Genomic DNA, 24,069 nt, shown 5'->3' with positions numbered 1-24,069 from the left:
AAGTATTAAAGAGAAAAATGTCTCTTTGGGGATGAAGTTTCATCTGCTCTAAGGTATGGTATTTTCAATTGTCTCATCAGCCTATGAAATATAAACAACGAATAAAGAAGATCAAAGATGAATTGGTGCTTTGGGATTATGATGCTGGCAAAGAATAGTGAAAGTACCACGAACCAGCAGAAGAGCAAACACATCTGTCTGGGGAGAAGTACAGCCAGAATGCTCCTGAGAAGCAAGAGGGCAAGGCTTTGTCTCACTCACTTTGGACATGTTATCAGGTGGTTCCCGTCCTTGGGGAAGGTCATCATGCTCGGAAAAGTAGAGGGTAATCAAAAAGAGGAACCCTTTCAAGGAGATGAATTGACACAGAGGGTCCAATAATGGGCCCCAACGTAACAATTGTGAGGATGGCGCAGGATTGGACAGGGTTTTGTTATGTTGTATATGGGTGTTAGGAATCAAAACTAATTCCTTGATTTTTACCAATAATAGCAGGATGTCATTATGGTGCTTTCCAAAAAGGATATTGTTTTTGTGCGCCATGGGGAAAAAGGAAATCAACAAAAGGATTTTGAATTCAGTGGGGTGTGTTAATTTTTAACAAAACCCAAGTGGACATCTTCTGAGATCATTGAAACTTTGCAGCAAGTTTACGGGAATGCTGCCCACAAAACGGCTTTCAGATGAATCCAGGAATATAAGGGAATATTAGGGTGGGGAAGACCCTAAAAATGAATTTAAGTCATAGACGTCAGCTCAGAAATTATAGCCACTGATCTTTGGTGTTCTACTGGGGTAATCTTGACAGATTTTCTAGGACATTAGATGGTACCGAGGGTTTATTATGAAGAAAATTAAGAAGCAGGTTGCTTCGGAAAAAAACCCAGGAAAGTTGCAACACAGAATTTTTTTCATCGCGGCAAAGTAGCTTCTCCTTCTATGAGGGCAGGAAGTGCTGTCCTATAAAAATTACAGCGGGATTTTATCCATCCTTCAGTTGGGTGAAGTAGGGAGGGATTTGTAGTCTGCTCGTCAAATTTGTAGTCCGCTCTAGACCAAATGTACAGAGGGTAGAGAATGGGGAACTCCTCTAGTGATGGTGTGGAGAGCAGAAGTAATGGCAGAAGAGCAGGGACATAAACCTTATTTACGAAGCAGAAATATAAACAATGTTCTGGTCTATTGTGGTGTCCGTGTGGACAGAGACGAGAATGCTACTCATTTATCAATCAATTGACTTTAAAAGAAATAGGTTCTAGTTTCTGGCCAAAGTCACAGAGGAGATGGTAAGATCAAAAAGGCTATAGGACAAAAGAACACTTTGAAAAGAAAAAGTTAAGGGGGAGCTGAGGTAGATGGCAAGCAATAAATTCACTTTAGCACATAATGAGGTCAAGACAAAAACACATGATTTCTAAGTAATGCTATCTAATAACATATTAAATATATGGTTCTAGAGTTTCAGAGGAGGATTTAAATGAAGCATTGATTCGGAGGCCGTCGGTATAATTCATTGTACAAAGGCTGGGAGAGGGACTAAGGGAGGATAAGAGGCATTGCCATGGGCACATGGAATATAGAGTTGAATGAAAAGCAGGATATACTCCGGGAGGATTACTTTTACTGGAGGAAAAAAGCAACAATCAAATAGACAAACTTATAGGTAATATAATTTAGACTATTACTTGAAAGACTAGGAAGAGACTCCTGAAAGATGTTAAATTTTAAGAATTGATTGAAATGAATGAATGAATGAATGAATACATACACACATAAATAAGAGAATTAAATGAAAGGAAAAAAAATGTTTGCAAGGCACAGAGAAGAAAAGATTTGAATGAGGGAAAAAAATCAAGAGGCCAGAGAAGTCAGAGTTTCAAAGAGGAGTGTTAAAAAGTTGGACGCTAAAGCCATTGAACAGAGCATTTCATTTGGGGGCTTATCAAGGTGCTATGGCTCTGCCTTTGAAATCAGATAGGTCACAAGGAGCGGAGGGGCTCCTACATTTGCCATTCTCATAGCAGATTTTCAAATCTTACACTTTAAATCTCTCATCTCTAACCGTTTTCAATGAGTGAAATGGATTATCCCTACACAAATGGAAAACTCCTAGATGCTTTGTTCCAGCTAATTACTATTTGCTTCAGCAGGTTAGGGAGATAATTGGTATATTTTGCTGCTGTCTTTGATTAATGAAAATAAATTTCTGTCAATACTTACGTACTTTTTTCTCTCAAGCATTTTTATTTTGAGAATAATATTTGTGTACACACGTGCAATGATCTTAAAAGTAAATGAGATCACAGTGTTCTTACAAGCATGCGTAGGAGTTTATAATACAACCTTGTTTAACTATGCAATTGCTTGTTCTTTAAGGTGAACATAATATAGTGAAGAAAGGTTCTTCTGAGGTTTACGAACCTGTGCCTCAAATTCATTATTCGGTTGCTTTTCCCTGTTGCTTAGAAAAGATTCAATGTGAGAAGTTTTCATTTTGAATGCACTTGAGATGCAATTATATTCCAAGTTCTGTCAGGTTTTACTAGTACTGTTAATGCATTTAAGTGTGCATAAAATCTTAGTCTTCTTCCTCCATTTCTTTCTCATAGGCAAGAATCATAATTTCAGAATAGTTATTTTCTGAGTTAGCTCTATGACAAACAGAACTTTCTGTGACACGCACTTTTTCGAAATGGCAGGGGAACACGTTTCACAGTGGGAAGCATCACTTTGAAAACATGATTATTAATTCTTTTCTAAGAAAAAGTGCCATAGGTAAGGAAATCTGTTCAGTAGGAAAAGAATCTAAATGTTTTTGCGTTTGTTGCGTGGTGTGAGATTGAAAATAAAATCGGAAAGTTACAGTGAAATTCATTTTCTGTAGAAGTTATGACTCGATAGTAAGGGTAAATATATAAGCGACTGTATTCATGTCTCTGAATTTGAGGTGACACCAGCTGTTCACATTGCCAAGGAGAGGGAAAAGAAAAATGGGGTTCGATGGACTAGCGCCGGGCTGCATTGGAAAATACCCACATCTTTATTAACAACCTTACTAAAAAAAGACTCTCAGAGCTGTGAGAGAGCCCAGTCTGTCTAACAAAAAAATTCATTAATATCAGAGAACCCTCAGAAACAGAATCATGCCTAAGCGAATGCTTGGGCAAGTCCCACTCGCTCGCTCTGATCATGTCTATTATTAATTTTCTAGGGCTGCATTCGGGAATGATTTTACTTTTCCTCAAACTTATTCAAGTAATCAGCGTAGAAGACTATTCTGTAAAGAAATAAGATGATGCTATTTGGGTATATTTCCAGAAGACAGCAAGCTTTAAATCTTGTGAAGGCATGAGAAACTACATCCACATCCATAAGTTCAAGTATTGATAAGAAATTTGTCTTATGGGTCGTGTAATATTGTATTTTCTAATGACATTTTTAACTCCCAGCTTCAAAAGGAATCCCTACCATGCTGGCTGACCTCTGAGAGGAGGTTCTTTTCATACTTGGGGTAAACACGGGTTACCGTGGTGACCAGGCTGAGACAGAATCCAGGCTGCTTTCCAAAGTGAGGGAAGCCCAGTGATGCCACAGAAAAGCCCATCTGCCAGCATGATCCAATGGAAATGCTATGCTTCCAATGCACCAGACCTTTCAACCGAGGTGATAGCTCTTGGGCTCAGAGTGAAAAAATAAGAAAGACAAAAGATAAAATAAAAGAGGGAAAATTGAAAAGGAGGCAATAAAAAAAGAGGGAAGGGCTTATCATTGAATTTATGATCTTTAAATTTTGCATTGCGAATTCCTTCTCTAACTAAATCTATTGCACTATTTACTTTTGAAGAGACACATCAAGGTGCCTTAAAGGGATAGTTAGAAAATCCTCTTTCTTTCTTTCTTTCTTTCTTTCTTTCTTTCTTTCTTTCTTTCTTTCTTTCTTTCTTTCTTCCTCCTTTTATTTCTTGAGAGGCTAAGTTTCAACATGTATGTATTCATACTAATCTTTGAATTGAATTTTAATTTAGTAGCACAAAAAAGTAATATACAAGTTGTTGACCAACATATTGGAGATTCAAGCAGACCCAGACGTGTCTAGGGGAACAAAGGCCTGGCTGTCTACTTGTGGAAAAGCAGCCACTGAAGATGCTGTGGTGCATAGTTCCACTCTCGTGTACGGATTCAGTATGCGTTCACGTCAACTCTATGGCCCATTTATTTGGTTTGGAGTTAGTTTTACTGGAAAGATGCCTCAAGATTTGGTAGCATTCTATATACAGATGAACTATATAAAGAATATTTTTTCTGTGACTTCGGGTTATTTTTTTTAATAGTCACCTGAATGTTAGGCTTGGAAAGCAAGAATGTACTCATTTTATATAAAGAAAAATATCTCAGATATTTCTTCAAAAGTTTAAGAATTGAAATACCTGTCCCTTGCTTGGTATTTGTTGACATCTCCAAGAAGGACAAAATTAAATGCTATATCTATTTTTCCCCTCACTCAAGCAAATCAATTTGTTTTTTGAAAATAAATTCCACTACATGCTGTGGATTAAAACTATTTAACCTTCTGAAACTGTCCATCTGCTCGCAGTGGGCTCCTCTACAGACTCATATGTTTACACTTTTTTTCCTTCCCTTCCTTCTACAGAAAAGCATAAATAAATAAACTAACCAGCAAACAAAACAACACAAAAGAAAATGCTACCTTTCGTAGACAGAGCTGTGTTGCTGATATTACAGGCTTAGCAATTACAGTACCCTAAGTATGCTCTTTGGCTTCTCAGATTATAATTGTGCAAGAGTAGCCAAAATAATAATTTTTTTCAGAAACTTTGGTGAAAATTCAAGAAAATTGGAGTCCTATATTGTAAAGGTCGCATAACATACACATTATAAATTGATATTAATTTGCCTTGTAGAGACTTGGAAAAGTCAATTCTTCCCCAAATAGAACCAATACACAGTGTGACTATTTTACTAAAGCAGAAGTAAGATGTAATTTTAATTACTTATTTATTTATATTTAAGATATAATTTTTAAAGTGTCTAACAAAGATAACCACATGAACTATCACAATGATTTCATGTAGATTCTTTTTAATGTTTATGTGCTTGTTTGTTATAAAAATAGTTTTGCTTTGTTTTAAGGAATCTGTTGTTAAGGAGAGAAATTGAAATATCATCAGTAGTAAAAAAATAAACAACAAGCCTAGTTTTATGCTCGATATTGGATGCTAGATTTTCCTTAGTCATTAAGGGACATCGAATTTTAATAAGAAGATTACATCTGAGATGATTATATAATCAGACAGATTTGACTCATTCACCTTGAAAGGAAAAAAGAACAACATTTTTATTGAAATCACTTATGAAGAAATTTTTTTTCTTTGGCCAGGCATTTCTGAGCCCGGTGTTTTATATTTTAAGCAACTTCCTGAGGCTTATCTCTAACAAATGTTTGATACAAATCAATTTTTAACCTTGTTTTACATTTCAAAATTTAATAGTGAGATGATCGGCCATGAAATCTCAGCATACGAAATAATGTACATGGCAAAGCTATCCCTGAAATTATGTCCAGTTAAGTATATAGGTAGTCATAATGATCATTATCTACATGTAAACCTTATGGTGTGCATTGTTTCTTTGACCCTCAATGGGACAGGACACCAGCAGGAAATAGCACACGAAGTCATGATTCCTTGAAAGGAGCTTATTAAAACAGTCCATTTGAAAGTGTGTATGCAGCTTATAGTGGAAAGGAAAGAAGATGAAAGTCCTGTGGAACAGGTCAGGAAGGCTTGATGTGGGGTCTACATAGGAACGGAGATCATATCTGCTCAAACCCAGAAAGGAGGAAGAGAATAAAAGTGACAAGACGGGAGCTGAGATCATTGGCTGTAAAACAGTGCCCTCCTAGCTCCCTGCAGAGAGGAAGCTGAGGAATAAATCCGTTGGCCTCCCTCTTCTCTCTCCCTCCAACTGCAGTCCAGTTCTCTAGATTCCTACATGAAACGGGTGCAGTGCACCAGAGAATAGATGTGTGGGAGCATAGAGAAGAAATCCAGCACATCCCAATCTAAATATGCAGGGGTCTCTGGTGGACAAGATCTTGACTATAAATATGGAGTCAATATGTTTAAAGGATATCTTAGATTGAGGAATTCTTAGTTTCTTAGATATATAATAAATAAGCATAATTACTTTTATGTTTACTCTTCCACTTATTCTAACAGTGCTTTTATTCCTAAGTGTTTTATCTCTCAAGTGTACTCTTCCACAATAAATTCATCCCAGAAAATGTACTGAACACCGTCGAACTGAGGCATTCTAATCGGTACTGTAGCTCCAGAAATGGACATGACCATCTCTGTCACTGGAAAGCTGCCTGTAGAGCAGATTAGATAAATATGTGTATTGAATCTTCCAATACTGTGGAGCAATAACACAGTTATGAACAAATTATGCACATGTCTGGATCTATGGAGGTCTGATTTTACATAAGAAATAAGGAATGAATCTCCTTCAGACAATTTTGTTTATCCCTATTTAAGTGAATTTAACGGCAACCTGATCATAATTTAGACCCTTCCTATGAGTCTGAAATATAGATTTGAGAAGCCATAGGATTCAATTATTAAAACACCATGTTAAAATATTTTTAAATTAAATTACATTAATTCTTAGTTTGGTTAATGTGAATTTACACTGGAAAAATAGATTCAAAGGTAATATGTTAATAGTTTGAAACTTTATAACTGTGTCAGGATTCTGCAGTGGGGAAATTTCAATAGGATTATATAGCTATTTTCAGAGACATTTTAGTTTAACAAAAAAGGTGAACTTTCCAAATAAGAGCTTATCTACTCCCATATTGTAGCACATTTATATCTTCCTAAAATTATTATGCTCTCAGCACCATATGATAAAGAAGTCTTGGTGGTGCAGTGGTTAAGCTGGTGAGAGGTTTAAATTTACCAGCCAATTCCACAGCAGGAAGGACCTCATAGGATCACAACCTAAGAAGCCCTATGGAGGTAACAGTTCGATACCACTTTATGGAGTCACTACAAGTTGGAATCAACTTGAAAGCACACATCAACAACAATGAAATAAACATGGAGGAAGGATTACAGAACTGAAAGATGAGTGTTGACAAAATTTTGTGTTTGTGTAAATTATGAGAGAGAAAATGTGATAAAGTAGTCATGATATTACAAAATCAAATGCATTAATTATGAGTCGTAATCCAGAGTTCAATATATTTCCATTATAACATTCACAATGAATCATAGGATAAAATAGAAAAATATGCTGTAGACAGCGTGAGAATTTGCCCAGAAAAGACTATCGCCTTGGACCGCTGGTGTTTTAGTGGTTTTTTTTTCTTTTTTGAAACATTTTTAGGGGCTCATACAACTCTTATCATAATCCACACATATACATACATCAATTGTATAAAGCACATCTGTACATTCTTTAACTGCTAACTCAAAGCCAGGGCTTTGACACCATAAGTTGGTCCACTGAGAAAGATGAGGAGGTTTGCTCTGGCGAAGCTTTCAAAAGTCTTGGAAATCCAAGGGGCAGCTCTACTCTGTCCTAGAGGGTCATGATGCGTAGGACTGGAATCAGTGGCAGTGGGTTTGTGTGTGTGTTTGGTTGGTTTTGGTTTTGGTAGGAGCTGAAGGAACAATCTAGCAAGTGAAAGCTCAGATACGTGGAGAGCACATGGACCTTCTCCTTGCGTGGTCATCCTGATCTTCAGTTTCCAATTCTGCCCTTGAGAGCTTATTAGGTTTTGTGAAACTTTGTTTCTCTAGATATGAGAGTTTTATATATGAGTGAAAAGTGGATCTGTATATTTTAGTCTAAAAAATTTCAGGAGGAAAGCAGGAGTCACCAGAATGTATGGTCAGCTTGTCTCTACTCCTCGGACAATACAAGCTCCCCCACTCATTTGAAAACAGTGTTTATAACCAGTCACACATGGGGAAAGGAAGCAGCCATCCCAACTACTTATAGGGAACCAGCCACATTTCATATGCTAAAGAGTCTCAGATGACTTAGGCTGAGCAGATTTGCTACCTGGTTAAGTAAATACTCTTCTGCAGTATTACATAGGAGTGATCATTTTTAACTTATCTGACTGTACATATTTTTAGGAGCTTGTAAATTTGTATTGCTCTCATTTGCCCATTTAAGTACCACATTCATGGCATGTCAATTACTTGAATTAAATTACCAGGAGCAAAAGTCATATTTGAATTTTCCATTCATAAAAGTACTACCACCCGCATAATCATATCTTTTCAGAATAGCATTATTTATTTTTGTCCCCTGAATCATTTAGGATTAATACAGTTGCCTAAAAAACAACACTATATCTTAGGAAAATGCCTATATAACAAAGTACAAATTGTTTTTATATAGGGCATTAATTTCTAAAGCAAGCATTCTCATTGATGTATCATAAAGCAACAGCTACTCCTGAAACTTAGCTGATATACAAGAAAGATGAGAATTAACCTCAAATAATGACAGTGGAATACTCCGTAAAACAATCATTGTGTCAGGTATACATTGCTAAATTCCCTTCAATTTCCAAATTTTAATATTTCAGGAAGCTAATTCCTTAATCAATTACACATTTATTTGTATGTGGTAGGGGATGTTGGCCATTTTATTCCTACTTAAATGATTTCAAGTGACAGTGGTTATCCTTAAAAAACTACTTAATTACTTCTTTGTCTCCTTCCTTGATGCCTTCTGAAAATAGAATCAATATGTTATAATGGAACTCAATGAGTGACTAGAATCATGATGAAGAACGCATTAGGAATCTTTATAAATGGGACATGAATGCCGAGTTCAATCTAGTGAAGCCTCACTGTACTGCCCTTCAGATGTTTGAAGGCTCTATATTATTTAGCAGGACCATTAAATATGGCTTATCTTTTCAAAAAAGCTACAGAGATGAATGAAATACACCAAATGGCTGATGTAAATGATGATGTGCACTTTTATAAAATTGGTTCCAAATAGTTTCATGGAGCTAAATATATTGGGACAAGATGGTGATTTTCATTTTGAAACAAAAAAAAAAAATTCCCTTCTACCTGCCACATTTGGGTAATTATCTTAATGACACAAATAAATGTTGCACTATATTTACATTTTACCAACATACAAGTACTTTGGCAGTAAACCCTAATTTTTTAAAAACTCAATTATTACTTTGGCAGATAAGTTTATTTTCTTCATTCAGATATCCTGGATCCTGGAACAGTTATAATTGTGATGTTTTATTTGAGAACATGTTTAGTGGATGAGCTATGGAGAAATCCTGTGTACATGTTTTCAAAAAGAGTGGTTGTTGGTTTTAGAAAGTGACAGGAGCAGGGGCCAGGGAGAGGGGAGTTTTGAGGGGAGCTGTGAATTGAAAATTCTGCTATCTATTCACCTCTTCAGAGAATATAAAAATTTTACATTTTAAAACTCTGTGTTACCAACCAGTCAGGAAAAGAAAGGAAGGTGAAACAGTTTGAAGCACTCCCCGAGTGCTAGGCTGCCTCTCTGGAATAAGCCCAGAGAACGTTCAAAATACTTCCATACTGGGTGGATCAAAGAACATTTTGAAAGGCTGACGTTTTATTCATGAACTAGTGGACCATGATTGTGGTATTTTGATATATAGATAGATCCAAAATGTGATGTTTAAAGATATAAGAATGCAGTGGTTTGCAAGATATAATTTGATTCAGATAGAAAAGGCACCAACGGCTACCGTTGCCCAGCAAATTGAATTCTGGTCTGTGTCTTCCATGGACAAGTAAGATTCTTGTTCTTAAAATAATCACTCAGTTCTTTTGACTCCACTTCCTTTATCTGTGAAATGAAGTGGCGTAAAAAAGGGTGATTACGACCTTGTGAGCTACCAACTCCTGGAGATTGCAGACTTATTTTCAGGAATTCTCAATTCACAGAAACACATGTTCTCAATTCATAGAAACATCTGTCAATGGTTCAATGATTCCCATACTTAAGCACAACACCATTGATTATGATGAAACACCTAATAGCCATTCTCAGAATCACAGGAGCCATTTGCTCTACTGTAATTTCTGAACCAAAAGAAACCACTGCACGTCCAGGAGGTTATGTTGACCTTAGGAAAGCATCCTCAGAAAGGACACATTTGACAATCACTTCAACGAACTTCCTGTTATTCTGTGATTCCTTAATCATGTCACCATGTATATCATAGCTTTCTTTAAATAAACCTGGAAATGATGCACTTGAGGTAAATAAGCCTGGAAAATTGAAGTGTATCTTTTGAAATAACTTTTCCCTCTTTTATCTCTCTCTCTAAAATATATCCTCTGACATTAAAAATGTGACCCTGTTCTTATTCCTTATGAATGACCATGTTACACCGTGCCCTGAAATGTTAAATTTATAATGCCAGACATGAAGTACAATGATGCTTGTATTGGAAGCCTGAGAAGAGTGGCCCTACTAAATCTAGAGCATCCCTTTGGATATGCCTGATACACAGGAGTATTTCCTGTCACCATTCTTTAATGTTGAATCTGATACTTGTCCCCTATTTGGACTTTTATTATCCAAATAATAATCTGATTTTTCCAAGACCAGTATAAAGATTCTCTTCTGAAACTCAGGAAAATTTTGTTGTGGCCTTTCTCTGTTCTCACGCTCCACCTTTGTGGCTTGCGGTTTTCAGCGGTCATTGTTCTAAAATTCATAAACACATCACAATACGTGGTCAGCCACATAATATCTCCCACAAAATTGAAAAGCACGGCAATTCTTCCTACTCAATTATTTTTTCTCAACTAATTCTGGAAGGAACTCGATGCAGGAAATATCTGTGTGGTGAATCCTTTTTGCAATATCTGTACTCACAATGTCCATATTTCTAAGAACTATCCTTGCTCTGTACCTGCATCCTTGTATTTGTACTTGTGATGGATGGCCCAAATGCATCCTTATAGTACATTCTACCCGGGAAGACGAGAGCGCCTGATGCAGACTTGTCCCTTCTAGGGTTTCACTTGGAGCACCGAGATATTGGTGAGTTGGTTGCTCTGGAGCTGGACATTCACGTGAAGCAAGAAGATTGTGCTCACCCTTCCTTCCTTCCTTCCTTCCTTCCTTCCTTCCTTCCTTCCTTCCTTCCTTCCTTCCTTCCTTCCTTCCTTCCCATAATACTCCATAAAACATGAAGACTCCGAAGTGAGAATGACTTCAAAGTGTGGTGTGAGAAACAAAACAAAGCAATAAAGAGGAAAGCCATTTTCTAAATTCTTTTCTTTCCTTGATCCAGCACTTCTAATGGTTGTGGTCATGCTTTGAGTTTCACAAGCTATTTTTATATGTCAATGAACGTCTGTGTCACTTGCAATGAAAAAAGTAAAAAAAAGAACTGACCAGCACAGACTCTCATATGCTACAGGACAAGCAAGTCTCGGGCCTGTAGTGCTGCCTCCGTGTTGTTGCTTGCTTTCAGTGTCGCTTTGTGGTTCATTACCTCCAATTTCCTTAGGGAAAACTTTCCACCTGGGTACACAAGGTCTTCTCTCATTGTCTTCAATCTGCCTAGGGAAAGACTTCCATGTTCATGTACAGATCTCTGCCTTTTCTTTCTTTCTTTCTTTCTTTCTTTCTTTCTTTCTTTCTTTCTTTCTTTCTTTCTTTCTTTCTTTCTTTCTTTCTTCCTTCAATCCCTAAGGGAGCCACACATTCAAAGTTCCCTTCCTTCTGCTCATATTAAGGTAAGAAAAACTATTTCCCTTTCCCCTCGAGTAAAACATTTACAAAATCCTGATGTCTGGTACTATCAATTTCTTGTGGAGAATTTTATGTACTAGATCTTTCCATTTGAAATGATATTTTCATGCTTCCTTATTCTGACAGCAGATGATTCTTAAAACTCTGATGAATGAGTCACAGTAACTATAGTGAGCCAAAGTAAGGACTATGTATCATGCATTCTCAAAATAGACTTTTGGCATCAAACCGAATCCATTGACGGCGAATTAAATGTTTTTTTGTTTTTTTTTCAGGAGACGTCGCGTTTTATTGTGTGTGTGTGTGTGTGTCTGGGTAGAGGTTTGATTTGCCCCTCAGTGTCCTGGGTCGCGAGACGAGGAGGAAGCCCAGGATACGAGGTCTACGCGGTGTCATCCTCCCCCTCAGTTTCCTCGTCACCGTCCACAGAGAGGGCAGCGTTCTTTCTTGCAGAACTGAACTGGGAGGCTGGATTTTCTTCGGCTTTCTTTGGCTCAGGTGCAGATCCGGAGTCTTGATCCTTTTCGCCATCTGTCCTGTCCGACTCCTCCCTGTGTTCTCTGTTCCCTCCGTCTGCTGGGCCACGGCTCGAGCTCCCACTTTGGCCTCTTGGGAGACTCACCCCATCGACTTTTTCATTTTTCCTTGCTGGCCTTTCTTCCGATGGTGGAACTGGAGCCTCCAACACTTGTCCAACACTTGTCGGGGACTGCTGCTCGGTATCTGAGCTCGGAGACCGAGCAGGAGGGTTTGCACTTCGCTTCATCCAGGCATTCTCCTTTGGCAGAGGGGCGGCATGACTTTTAGAGGCTGATCCAGTTTGGGAGGCTTGGAAGTTGGAGAGTGACAGTCTTCCTCCTTACTGAAGGCTTCATTTTTCCAGAGACTTTTCACTCTCTCTCCTTCGTGTATTTCTGCCAGAAGTGGCCGAGGTCTCGGTCTGTGACGACTCACTTCCTGTTCTTGACCTTTCCCGTCCCTGAGTTTCTTCACGTCTCCAGCTTGGGCGTCTCTCCCGAGGCCGCCGTTCTAGTTTGGGCTCGTCCAGCTGCCGCTGCAACTTCTCCTGCTCCTTGTGCAGCCGCTCCTCCACTTCGCGCTCTCGAGCAGCCGTGTCCACAGGCTTGGCTCCTCCAAAGCTGGAAGCTGCTCGGCTGGACTGGGAGGTGCTAGCGGAGGAATCATCCTCCTTAGGAGCGCTCCGAGGCTTTAGATTCGGTTTGGGTCTTTGGGGGGGACCTCGGTCATCACGCCGATACTCCTGTCGAGAGTAGTCATCTCGGGAGCCCCACGACCGGTCGTCCCGTCTCTCGTAGCGGTCCCCACCTCCTCTGTAGTCGTCATCCCTTCGGTATCCTCTACCAAATGCTCTCTGCCGCTGCCTATCCTGGAGTCGTAGCCTCTCTCATAGTCTCTGCTACCTCGGTCGTCGTATCGATCCCGCCCCCCATATCGATCCATATCCCGGCGTGGGCCGTCACGGTAGCCATCACGAAACTGGTCGGAATCAAAGCGGTCCCGGTACTTGTCTCCAAAGCTGTCGTCACCTCTCCTGGACGGGTAGTCGTCAAAGCTGTCCGTGGTGGGACGGACCCTCCAGTCTGTGTCAGTTTTGTCAGAATCCCGATTTCTGTCTAGGCCAAAAGAACGATCATCCCTGTCTTTATCCTGTGCTTGATCAGCAACTTCCACTCGAATTCTCCTGTTACCTAGAGACTCTTCGTTGAGGCTCAGGGCGCTGAGCAGGGAGTCCAGGTCCTCAAACTCGGCATAGCAAAACCTTTTAATCTCTCTGGATTGCTGGGTTCCCGAGGTAAGCGCACAGCACTGATATTCAGTCCTCTGAAGAATTCCTTAATTGACTCTTCTGTCACATCGTAGGGCAGATTCCCTAGAAAAGCAGTGTAGGGAGGCGATTTGGGAAGACGGCTCCGGTCGATATTGGGTTCCCGAGCAGCCCGTGGAGCAGTGGGCAGGATGGAACGGTCAATCGGAGGGGCCCTATACGCGTCGTCGTCATTACTGTGCCAAGTGGTGGAAACATCTCCTTCCAGGTCATCTATCTCATCAGCCCAGGTGACTGGCTTGGGGACATAGGTGCTTCCTCCACCGTTCCCCGCCCCCCCAGTCCTCAGCCAGGAAGTCCATGAGGGAGATTGTCTCCCCCTTCTTGTTCTTTTTTGCTGAGGCCGCCATGTTGGGAGAGGGAGAGAGAACGCAAAAGTAAATGTGTTTTTTTGTTTGTTTATTTTTTACTATTTTCACCCAAGAAAACTTATTTTCCAAAAGTTACTTCTATTTTCCATGTACATATGTAGATTTCTTGTGGGCTCCTTTAAACATATTTTCAAAACATGCTCAGACAAACGTGGATTCACAAAGTCTATAGTCAGAAAGTGCACAAGCTTTGCCTTCCACTGAGTATATAAACACTTCATGACATAAGTTAGCCATATGTATCTTTAAGAGGCCAGAATAATTGTTATATGAACTAAAGCTGCCAACCGCTGCCCACTTCCAGTTATGAAGACTGTCCAGTTTTCGTGTACATATGAGGCACTTGAAAATACTTCGGGTGGGGTGAAATGTACCTTAGTCCTCAAAATATATTTTCACTCTGGATAACTTTTTTTTTTTTTTACTCCCCGAAGGGAGTGCACCGTTCCTGGAAGTACTGCAATACCAGGTCGATGCGTGGAGTGGACGGAGCAAGCTCCTATTCCATCTCCTAATTCCAAAAATCCATTTAATATATCGTCCTCGGATAGAGGACGTATTAGATATTAAACTGATAAGAACAGATACTACACTTGATCTTAACCAAAAGGCTGAGAAGCGATCACTCGGGATAACTTTTAAAAAGTCTTTCAAGGCAGATTTTCTCAACATAGTAAACTGTGTGCTCTCTTGGCTGCTGCTTCCATGAGCATTGATTGTGGGTTCCAGTAAAAGAAGTGTTGTCCATATCGGTTTTCTGCCGTAAATCAGAATGTGACTTATCGTTCAGTGGTGAGAATCTGGATTTTCTTTATGTTGAGGTACAGTCCGTACTACAGTATTTGATCTTAGTCAATTCTCTTCGCTTTCAGCAGCAACATTGTGTCATCTGTATATGGCAGGCCACTAGTCTTCCTCCAATCTAGATAGTTTTCATATAACCCAGCTTCTCATATTATTTGTGCAGCTATAAGATTGAATAAGTATGGTGAAAGGGTACAATCTTCACACATCTCTTTCCTGATTTCAAGCCATGCAGTAACCAACCCCTTGTCTATTTGAAATATGCTCTCTGAACCTGGCTTTCATTTCTGGCAGTGTCCTGTGCTACGATCATTGTTGAAACATCTTCAGCAAAATTTTACTTCCATATGACATTAATGATATTGTTTGATAATTTTTGCATTCTGTTGGAACATCTCTCATGGTAATATGCAGTAATTTGGATCTCTTCTAATCAATTAGCCAGAGAACTAATTTAGAAATTTCTTAGCATAACAAGTGAGCACTTCCAGCTTTGCATCAAACTATTGAAATATCTCAGTTGCCACTCTGCTTATTCCTAGAGACTTGTTTTTAATCAGTTCTTTCAATGCAGCTTAAACTTCTTCAATAGCTTCAGTTCTTGATAATATACTGTCTCCTCAAAGTTGACTGATTTTTTTGTTTCAGTAATAGTATATTTCTTCACTCTTACCTTGATGACTCTTCTCATGTCAAACAATATTTTACCCATATCACCATAAAACAGTGGTTCTCAACCTTCCTAATGCCGCGACCCTTTAGTATGGTTCCTCATGTTGTGGTGACCCCCCCCCCCCCCCGAAGCATAAAGTTATTTTCATTGCTACTTCATCACTGTAATTTTGCTATTGTTATTAATCAGGTGAACCGCTGTGAAAAGGTCGTTTGACCTCCAAAAGGGTCATAACCCAAGGTTGAGAATCGCTGGGGAAACTTCCCGTATGGATTATTTTCAACCAGTTTCTTAGTTTGGAAAACGTGGAGTGTGGCCTCCTTTCCAACACCAGGTCTTCGCAGATTCATCATACTGCTTTGTCTCCTCCGGCCACCCTTGGGCTCCTTTGTCCAGCTCCTTTACGTGATCATTTCCACCCAATCTCCAAGGGCAGGTTTCTGAGCCTCTTGACGTTCCTTTGGACCTTTTCTTTCTGTTCTGTCTTTGCAGTGACCATTTCCTTTATGCTTTTCTCCTGTTCCTGTTATGACAGCCTGGAGAGGATCCCACGACTTACCTGGGGTTTGGTCATCGGTGTTTGATATGTCACAATTGCTCTGCAATGGTTTATAAATACAAGGGAATATGACAAAAGTGTATTTTGGCTCTCACGGACTAGTTTTTTTCTTCTTCAGTTTTTGCTTGAACTTTAAGGCTTTGCACAATAAAAGAATTCACATTGAAGCCCGTTTTGTAACACAAGTGGGTTTGTATAAAGGACAGGACAAGTCACAGATTTTAAAGTCTCAAGGGGTTCACAACTAGGCATGAGAAACCTCGTGGAAAAGAACACCCACACGTGCAAAACTGTGGGGGTCCAGGGGTTTGCGGGGGAGTCCCAGACACTGAGGGGTTGAGGGAGCAAAGGATAAGAGGGTGCTGGGGCCAGAGCATAGGGCAAGAGCACAGGGGCAAGAGAGGTAGTGGGCCCCAAGTAGACCCAGAGTAGACCCTGAAGGTGGCTCACTCAGGCAGCCTGTGTGTGCACCCACCCTCTGACCTGCCACTTACCAGGAGCAGGTTACAAAGAGAATGGACTTCACACAACCAGGATATTTCAAGCTTCTGCCTGCAGAGGGGTGGCTGATGGTATTGATTGACGCCATTGGCTCATTGGCTGGGTTGAGCTCACTTGGGTGATGTCATGAGTGTGGGCCTAATTTGGACCGCCATAGACTTTTACCTGTCTCAGGGGTTTGGGTATGAGCATGCTCAGTTTGGGGTCTTTCACATTGACAATTAAGAATCTGTTCTGCAGTAACCCTTGGAATTTTTTTTGACAGGTGGTATTGAGTATCTCCCTACAGACATGGTAGATTTGAAAATAAGTGATGTTCCCTGATGAGATTCACATGCACAGTCACCATTTATGTTAGTGGGGAAAAAATAGGTTTTTTTAATGAATAAGCCAGACATTAGGCTTATCACATATTACCTAGAAGAAAATACAGTGGGGTACCCCTGGCCCCAATTTTTTGAAATTTGACATCAGTTAATTGAGATTTCAGAACTACTTTCCCCTTCTTACCCACCCACTTAGTGCAAATTTACCCTAAACTTGATGGGCTGGAAGATAATTTAGAAGGCTTTACATAAAGATTTAGTTTCATAGGCATTCTCAGAATAGATCAATGCTGCCAAAAAGACATATGGTAATGGAAATAGCGTTGCTTTAATTTACATTAAACAACATGGGTCTCCAGTGACCTGAGTACTCCTGTGTACACTGTGTAAGTTCGTAGATGACATGTGATACCAGCCCTCCTGGAACCCTGTGGGGTAGATTCCCTGCTCTCTTTTGAAGTGAAGCCATACAGCTGGATAGTGCCAATCGAGTTACTGAAACCCAGCATCTTGCGGGTCTACTCAGCTACTATTCAGAAGAAACATAATGCACAGCTGGTGGTAGGCTGCTGGAGAAACTCTGTAGGAGGCACTAAATCTTTAAGGAGTCAATGTTACGTCCAGTGGGTTAAGTGTTGGGTTACTAACAGAAAGTTCAGTTACTCTAGGGGAGCAAGCTGAGGCAGGCTGCTGCCATAGACTTTTACAGCTTTGGAAATATTGTAAGGCAGTTCTGATCTTTGCTTTCGCACAACTATGAGTTATAACAACTAGACAACAATACATTTTTAGGGGTTTCTTAAGCTTTGGAATCTGTGGGTGGTACAAAGTATTAAGTACCTAAATACTAACTAGGTTAGTTAATTAATAAGATCAAGTAACTAGATGAATTAATTAATTGAAAATTTAAGAGTTGGAGCCCATCCAGAGATACCTCAGAAGAAAGGCCTGGTATGTGGTTACTAAAGGTCACAGCATTGAAAATTTTATGGCACATAATTCCATTCGGCAACACACGGAATGGCTGTAATTGAAATCATCTGCTGACAATAGCTTGCTATTGCATTTGGTACTTAACCTGTGGTCCCCATTTGGAATCTCCTGATAACTGAAATATTGGCACTTTGGTTCTTCCCAGCATGGTTCAATTTTATACACATTGGGTCACCATGAATTGGAGCTGACTCAATGACAAGAGTTCATTCTTAAAAGATGAACCGATGGACAAAGAGCATCACACATTTTTTTGCTGGCTAGATCCTTCACACATGATTTAGGGTTCTTTCATTAGTTTTCCCCATCCTTCCTTTCTTCTTCATAGTCTGTAAGGCATCAGGATAACATTCTTAAAGTTGAAGAAACAAGATGTAATGTGAACTTGTATGAAAATAAATTTTTTTTTAGGCTGTGAAGGTTCAGTTTGTGTGTGAATGTGGCTGAACTACAACTTTTGGAAGCATGGCAGTAATGACGTAATCATCCCCCATGATTAGATTTGATATAATGCCATCACCTCCATGATTTTGGATTCAAGCAGGCCATCAATTAAAAAGGCATTTAATCCAATATATGTGGATGCCTTGTACAGACATGTTTTGCAATGTATCTGGATCCTTCACCTGGGCCATCATCTGACCTCTTGTTTTTTGAACTTGAGTCAGGAACCTGCCATATAATCTGTTGATCCTGGAAATCATTGGCAGACTGCCTCCTTACATGCCTTAGATTTCTTTTCCCTCAGCAGCCAGATATCTGATCTTGGGCTTGTCAGACCCTGTAGTTACCTTAGTCAGGAGAAGCCTCCAGCCTGACATCTAACCACAGATTTAGAACTTATTAGCTTCTAGAACTCTATGAGCCATTTCCTTGATCTATCTCCATCTGTCATCTATATTTATCTATAGATATACACACATCTCTATATTTATATCATCTACATCTATATCTACATATGGGTTTTATTGTTTTTGTTTCTTTAGAAGACCAGCCTAAGACAGAGATTGAAGGTTTGCAGGAAAGACTTGGGGAGAATAATTGTGGTAATCTGGTTAATACAAATTACAGTTAGTACAGCCTTTTAATTTTTCCTAGGGAAGAACACAGACCCAAAGCCTAGGAATGCACTTCCCAAAGTCACTTGTCTAAGAATGAAAATGTCACGAATGAACCCCTAATATCCAAACTGTCCTTCCAGACTTCTTATCTTTATTTTCCTTTGCTATTTTATGTGTTTGGGGCTAATGTACTGAATGAATTAGACATGACAATGATCCAGAAATTGATAAATTCCAATTGAAATGTTTCAGCAAGCTGAAGAAGCACTTTAAGCACTCATTCAATTACGAGGGGGTACCCTCAAAAAACCAGAATTGCACTGGGTGGAGTGGAAATTTCATGGTATACATTTTTGTCTCACTAGGCGAGCATCCACCAACTTGCTCTGTGTCAGTGCACACAGTGGCATCACCTAACACCTAAGAAGGTTCTCTCTGGTTGCAGTGAAATATTTTATAAAAGCAGAATCTGGTGTCCTTCATTGGAGACAGGAGAGACACTCTCTCTGCTGCTCCCTAGGAAACATTGCAGCTGACAAGACACATGGAACTACACTAGTGCCCTAGATTGGAGAAGCCACATGGACTTTCCCTGAAGCTGGAGAAGCCATGTAGAGACCCCTGCCAGTGCTGAGATGCTTACAACACAACTGGATCCAAAGACATTCTACCCACTGACCTGTGATTGTCCTGCATTTGGCATCATTGCATGTGTTTCTTATAAAGAATACAGACCAGCACATACACATGAGAACACATGAAGACTTACCCTGCTGAGAGAGAAACACCGTTGTGACTGCCGCCATAGAAGAAGCTTCCAGTTTGTAACCTCATCCACAGACTTGAACCAGATTGGGCTTAGCCTCTTTTAGCATGGTAGGAGCCATTTCTCTATCTATATGGACTTCCGGGAAAATGGCGACAGAATGACACATACCAGAGGGACATCGCGGAATCCAGCCCAAGAGAGTTGCTTAGAGGGAACTTTAACACAGCTGGAACTCAGGAGGAGCATCATAAAGATAAGTAGGCACAGACCCATGGGGTTTGGGGGGATGGTGGTGGGGACTTTTGGCTTACCCCAGTGGAAGCCAGCTGGGGCTTGACCTTGGCCTCGACACTGTCTCTGCCAGAGCTGGACCATTTGGAGCTCGTAGGGGTGCTGGTTCTCAATATAGCCACAGTTTACTACAGTTTACCTCAAACAATTGGAGAATGAATAACACTCTACAGACAAAGGAGGGCGTACTGGCAAAGATCAGAGATGAAACTGGGAAATTTGTAGAAAGCAATGAGAATGAGCACATGACGTACCAAAACACAGCAAAGGCAGTCATCAGAGGAAGTTTCAGAGCAATACATGCACACCTGAGAAAGGAAGAGAGACTCATGATTGACATGCTGGCACAAAATTTACAACAACTAGAGCAGAGTCAGCGGGACAATCCTACTAACAGCAAAAGAAAATAAATTATAAAAATCAGGGCTGAGATTCAGGAGAGGAAAAAAGAAAACTATGGAAAAAATTAATACTGCTAAAAATGGATTCTTTTGAAAGAATAAATAGAATTGATAGGTCACTGGCTAACCTAACCAAAGAAAGGAGAGAACACATTTCAATAGCAGGAATAAGGGATGAAAGGGGACATTACCCTAATGCACATATGCAAATATATGTATATATGAGGATGGGGAAATAGATCTATGTACTTATGTTTATAGGTTTAGTATTAAGGTAGCAGAAGGTCCTTGGGCCTCCACTCAAGTACTCCCTCAATGCACAAATACATTATTTTATTAAACTGGCATTCTATGATGCTCATCTTCCCGACACAACCGCTGAAGACAAAATGTGTGAAAAAGCAAATGTGTTGAAGAAAGCTGATGGTGCCCGGCTATCAAAAGATATAGCTTCTGGGGTCTTAAAAGCTTGAGGGTAAACAAGTGGCCACCTAGCTCAGAGGCAACAAAGCCCACATGGATGAACACACCAGCCTGTGTAATCATGAGATACCGAAGGGATCAGTTATCAGGCATCAAAGAACAAAAAAAAAAAATCATATCGTTTGGTGCACACATCTACTATAAGATATCTGAAGACAAATGGGTGAATAATGAGGTTTTGAAGGGATCAGGTATAATTTCATCATCAGAACAACAAATATCTTACCATAGTGAATGAGGGAGGCAAGTACGGAGTGGAGACCCAAAGCCCATTTGTCGGCCACTGGAGATCCCCTTGCAGAGGGGTTTAGGGGAGGAGACGAGCCAGTCAAGGTGCGATATAGCAATGATGAAAAATACAACTTTCCTCTAGTTCCTAAATGCTTCCCCCGTGCCCCCAGTATCATGATCCAAATTGTACTTAGCAAGTCTGGTTAGATCAGAGGATGTACACTGGTACAGATAGAAACCGGAAACACAGGGACGATCCCTTCAGGACCAGTGGCGTGAGTGGCGAAACTGGGAGGGTAGAGGGAGAGTGGGTTTGAAAAGGGGAACCAATTACAAGGATCTACATGTGACCTGCTACCTTGGGTACCGACAACAGAAAAGTGGGTGAAGGGAGACATCGGTCAGACAGGGAAAGATATGACAAAATAATAATTTATAAATTATCAAGGATTTATGAGGAAGGGGGAAGCGAAGTGAAAATAAGAGGACTGATGCCAAGGTCTTAAGTGGAGAGCAAATGTTTAGAGAATGATGAGGGCAATGAATGTACAAAAGTGCATTACACAATTAATGTATGTATAGATTGTGATAAGAATTGTATGAGCCCCTAATAAAATGATTAAAAATAATCCACATAAATAAATAAATATCTCTAATTGTTCGTAGGCACACGCGCACACACACAAACAAAGCAGTTTCACACAGACCTTGTTTTTTTTATGGTCAATGTAAGATAACAACATGCAACTATGAAATTTTGTTTCCTGCTTCCAAAACCTGCCATTGAAAGTGTTGTGATGTTGAACACAGTTTACAAGGACAGCACTATAGGAAAACCTTCAAGTGTACAAGTGGTTTTCTCATTTCAATAAGGTTAAATGTTGATTGATGACAAACCTAATCTGGACATCAGTCAACTTCTTGAACAGACAAAAATGTCAACCTGTAGTGCATTTGGAGTTGGTTCCACCAGGTCAGACTGTTAATCAAGAATTCTATTTAGAGATTCTGAAAAAATTCCATAACAGTGTGGGACAAAAAATGCCTGATTAAAAAAAGAGGCCTGGTTTATGGCAGAAGGGGGAATGGTTTTGCCACGTGACAATGCCCCTGCTCATGTTGTCATTTCAGTGCACGGCAAAAATAAAAGGATGCCTCAGGACTTTCAGCAAGATGGTGACAAAGTAACACATACAAGAGGTACTACACAGAAATCAGTGCAGGAGAGCCACTGAGAGGAAATTTCCAATTTGCTGGGTCACAGGAGGAGCATCATGAAGATCAGTAGACACAGATCAGCTAGGTTTTGAGAGCTGTGGACTTCTGGCTTACCACTGTGGAGGCGAGCTAAGGCTTACTTAACCTTAGCCCACCACAGTCACCGCCAGAGCCAGGCTCCTTCGGCCACCTCCTTCAACACAGCCACAGCTTGCCACCACCCCTGGGCAGGGTTTAAACACCTCCAGCACCATCGTCAGGTGATAGGGCTCAGCTATTTGTTTACTTTTGTTTCTCTCTCTTCTCTCTTTCTCCCCATAGTCTCAGCAGGCTCAGTCCTTCTTCTTCCCCCCCCCCCCTCTTCTCTTTCCTCTCACACACCACTGCCAGCCCCCAGGCCACTCTCCTTCACTTAGGGCAACTACACCCATGCTCCACACTCACCTGCCTGTTCTCTGCAGTGTAACACTGGCCTGGGGAAATCCAGCCTGCCTTCTGCTTCAGGTGAACTACCACCTACCCTTCAAGGCCCTTTAAGCAGCTGGGGGAATGCCCTCTGCCCTTTGGTGGCATGCTTAACTTGCTTGGGGGAACCTCGGCCCACCTTCAGTGCTCCATGTGGCTGAGCAAAGCCTCTGCCCCACCCTCCACAGCCCCACATGGCTGAGGGAACTTCCTCCCGCCTGCTGTAGTGCTTCACACCAAAGGCAGTTCTGTCTACCCTCTAAGCACTCCATGCTGCTGGGGGAACCTCTGCCTGACCTACCCGGTCATCTTGCTGACTAGGGCAATTCCACCCACCATCTACCGTGCTCTACAGCAAAGCGAGCACACCCTCCCGCCCTCCATGGTGAGCTTAGAGGAAGGATCACAGCAAGCCCTCAAATGGCGCTGTGGGTGAAAATTATAGGGATAGCACTGAGAAACAAACCTTAGCATGCTGGGATTCTATGTCTAGCACCTGCTTCCACAGTATTGGCCTCCTTACCTCTTAAGTTTTTGATATAACTATGGAAGCATCTGGTGTGTCATTCTACCTGGATGCCATCTTGAGATTAGACATTACTTCTTAAAGTGATTGCAGAGACATAGTGCAAATGGCATAAAACAATTTTTCAGATAAGTTATTGCTTATATTGATAAGTTAATGGGATTGTAAAAAATGAAACAATAGGTTAAAAGATGGAGGGAGGCAATTTAACATCATTGTCCAATTCTTGGTAAAGGACTGATATAGTTATAGTTTATTGTGCCAACCTGGGTGATAAACACATGTGGGATTAATTGAAGGACGGAGAGATAAATGGCTCTGTGAGCCTCGCCTTTCTAGTTCTCGGGTCTCTTGTTTTCTGATGGTCAGACCAGGGTGCAGCTGCCTTAACCAGTTCCTTGCTTCAACTGACAAGGCTCACTTCCAGCAAGACATCCCCAAGGAGAAGTCACATGGACTTACACTGATGCAGTGCTGAGTGCTGGAACAGCCATGTGTTCTCCCATGCCAGCACTGAGAAGCTTATACATTCACTGACTCGGCTTTCCTCCTGCAGTCAACACCACTGCGTGTGTTTTGTGAGATGGAGGAGGACTTTGTGTTGGACATATGGGTTAAGGTTGGACTTGTGGGTTTGCGAAGCTCTGGGTTGGGATGTTTTCTTGATGCGCACACTTTACTTTTATATAAAACTCTTTCTTATACATGAGTTTCTGTGGATTTGTTTATCTAAAGTA

General features: G+C 40.6%; 1 non-coding gene and 1 pseudogene across 1 annotated transcript; both read right to left on the bottom strand.

Annotated features, from left to right (window-relative positions):
* Window positions 1–12,103: 12,103 nt before the first annotated feature.
* LOC142460724 (eukaryotic translation initiation factor 4B pseudogene) lies at window positions 12,104–14,010 on the bottom strand (annotated as a pseudogene).
* A 453-nt stretch (window positions 14,011–14,463) lies between these two features.
* On the bottom strand, window positions 14,464–14,654 carry LOC142461850 (U2 spliceosomal RNA). The gene has a single exon (XR_012787030.1). It is a non-coding gene; the product is annotated as a U2 spliceosomal RNA (small nuclear RNA).
* Between the last annotated feature and the right edge of the window lie 9,415 nt (window positions 14,655–24,069).

This window comes from Tenrec ecaudatus, chromosome 11 (assembly GCF_050624435.1).
Source record: "Tenrec ecaudatus isolate mTenEca1 chromosome 11, mTenEca1.hap1, whole genome shotgun sequence".
In the NCBI taxonomy this organism is placed as follows: Eukaryota; Metazoa; Chordata; class Mammalia; order Afrosoricida; family Tenrecidae; genus Tenrec; species Tenrec ecaudatus.
The sequence above is the reverse complement of the archived record's forward strand: the minus strand, read 5'-3'. Positions and strand labels throughout refer to the sequence as shown.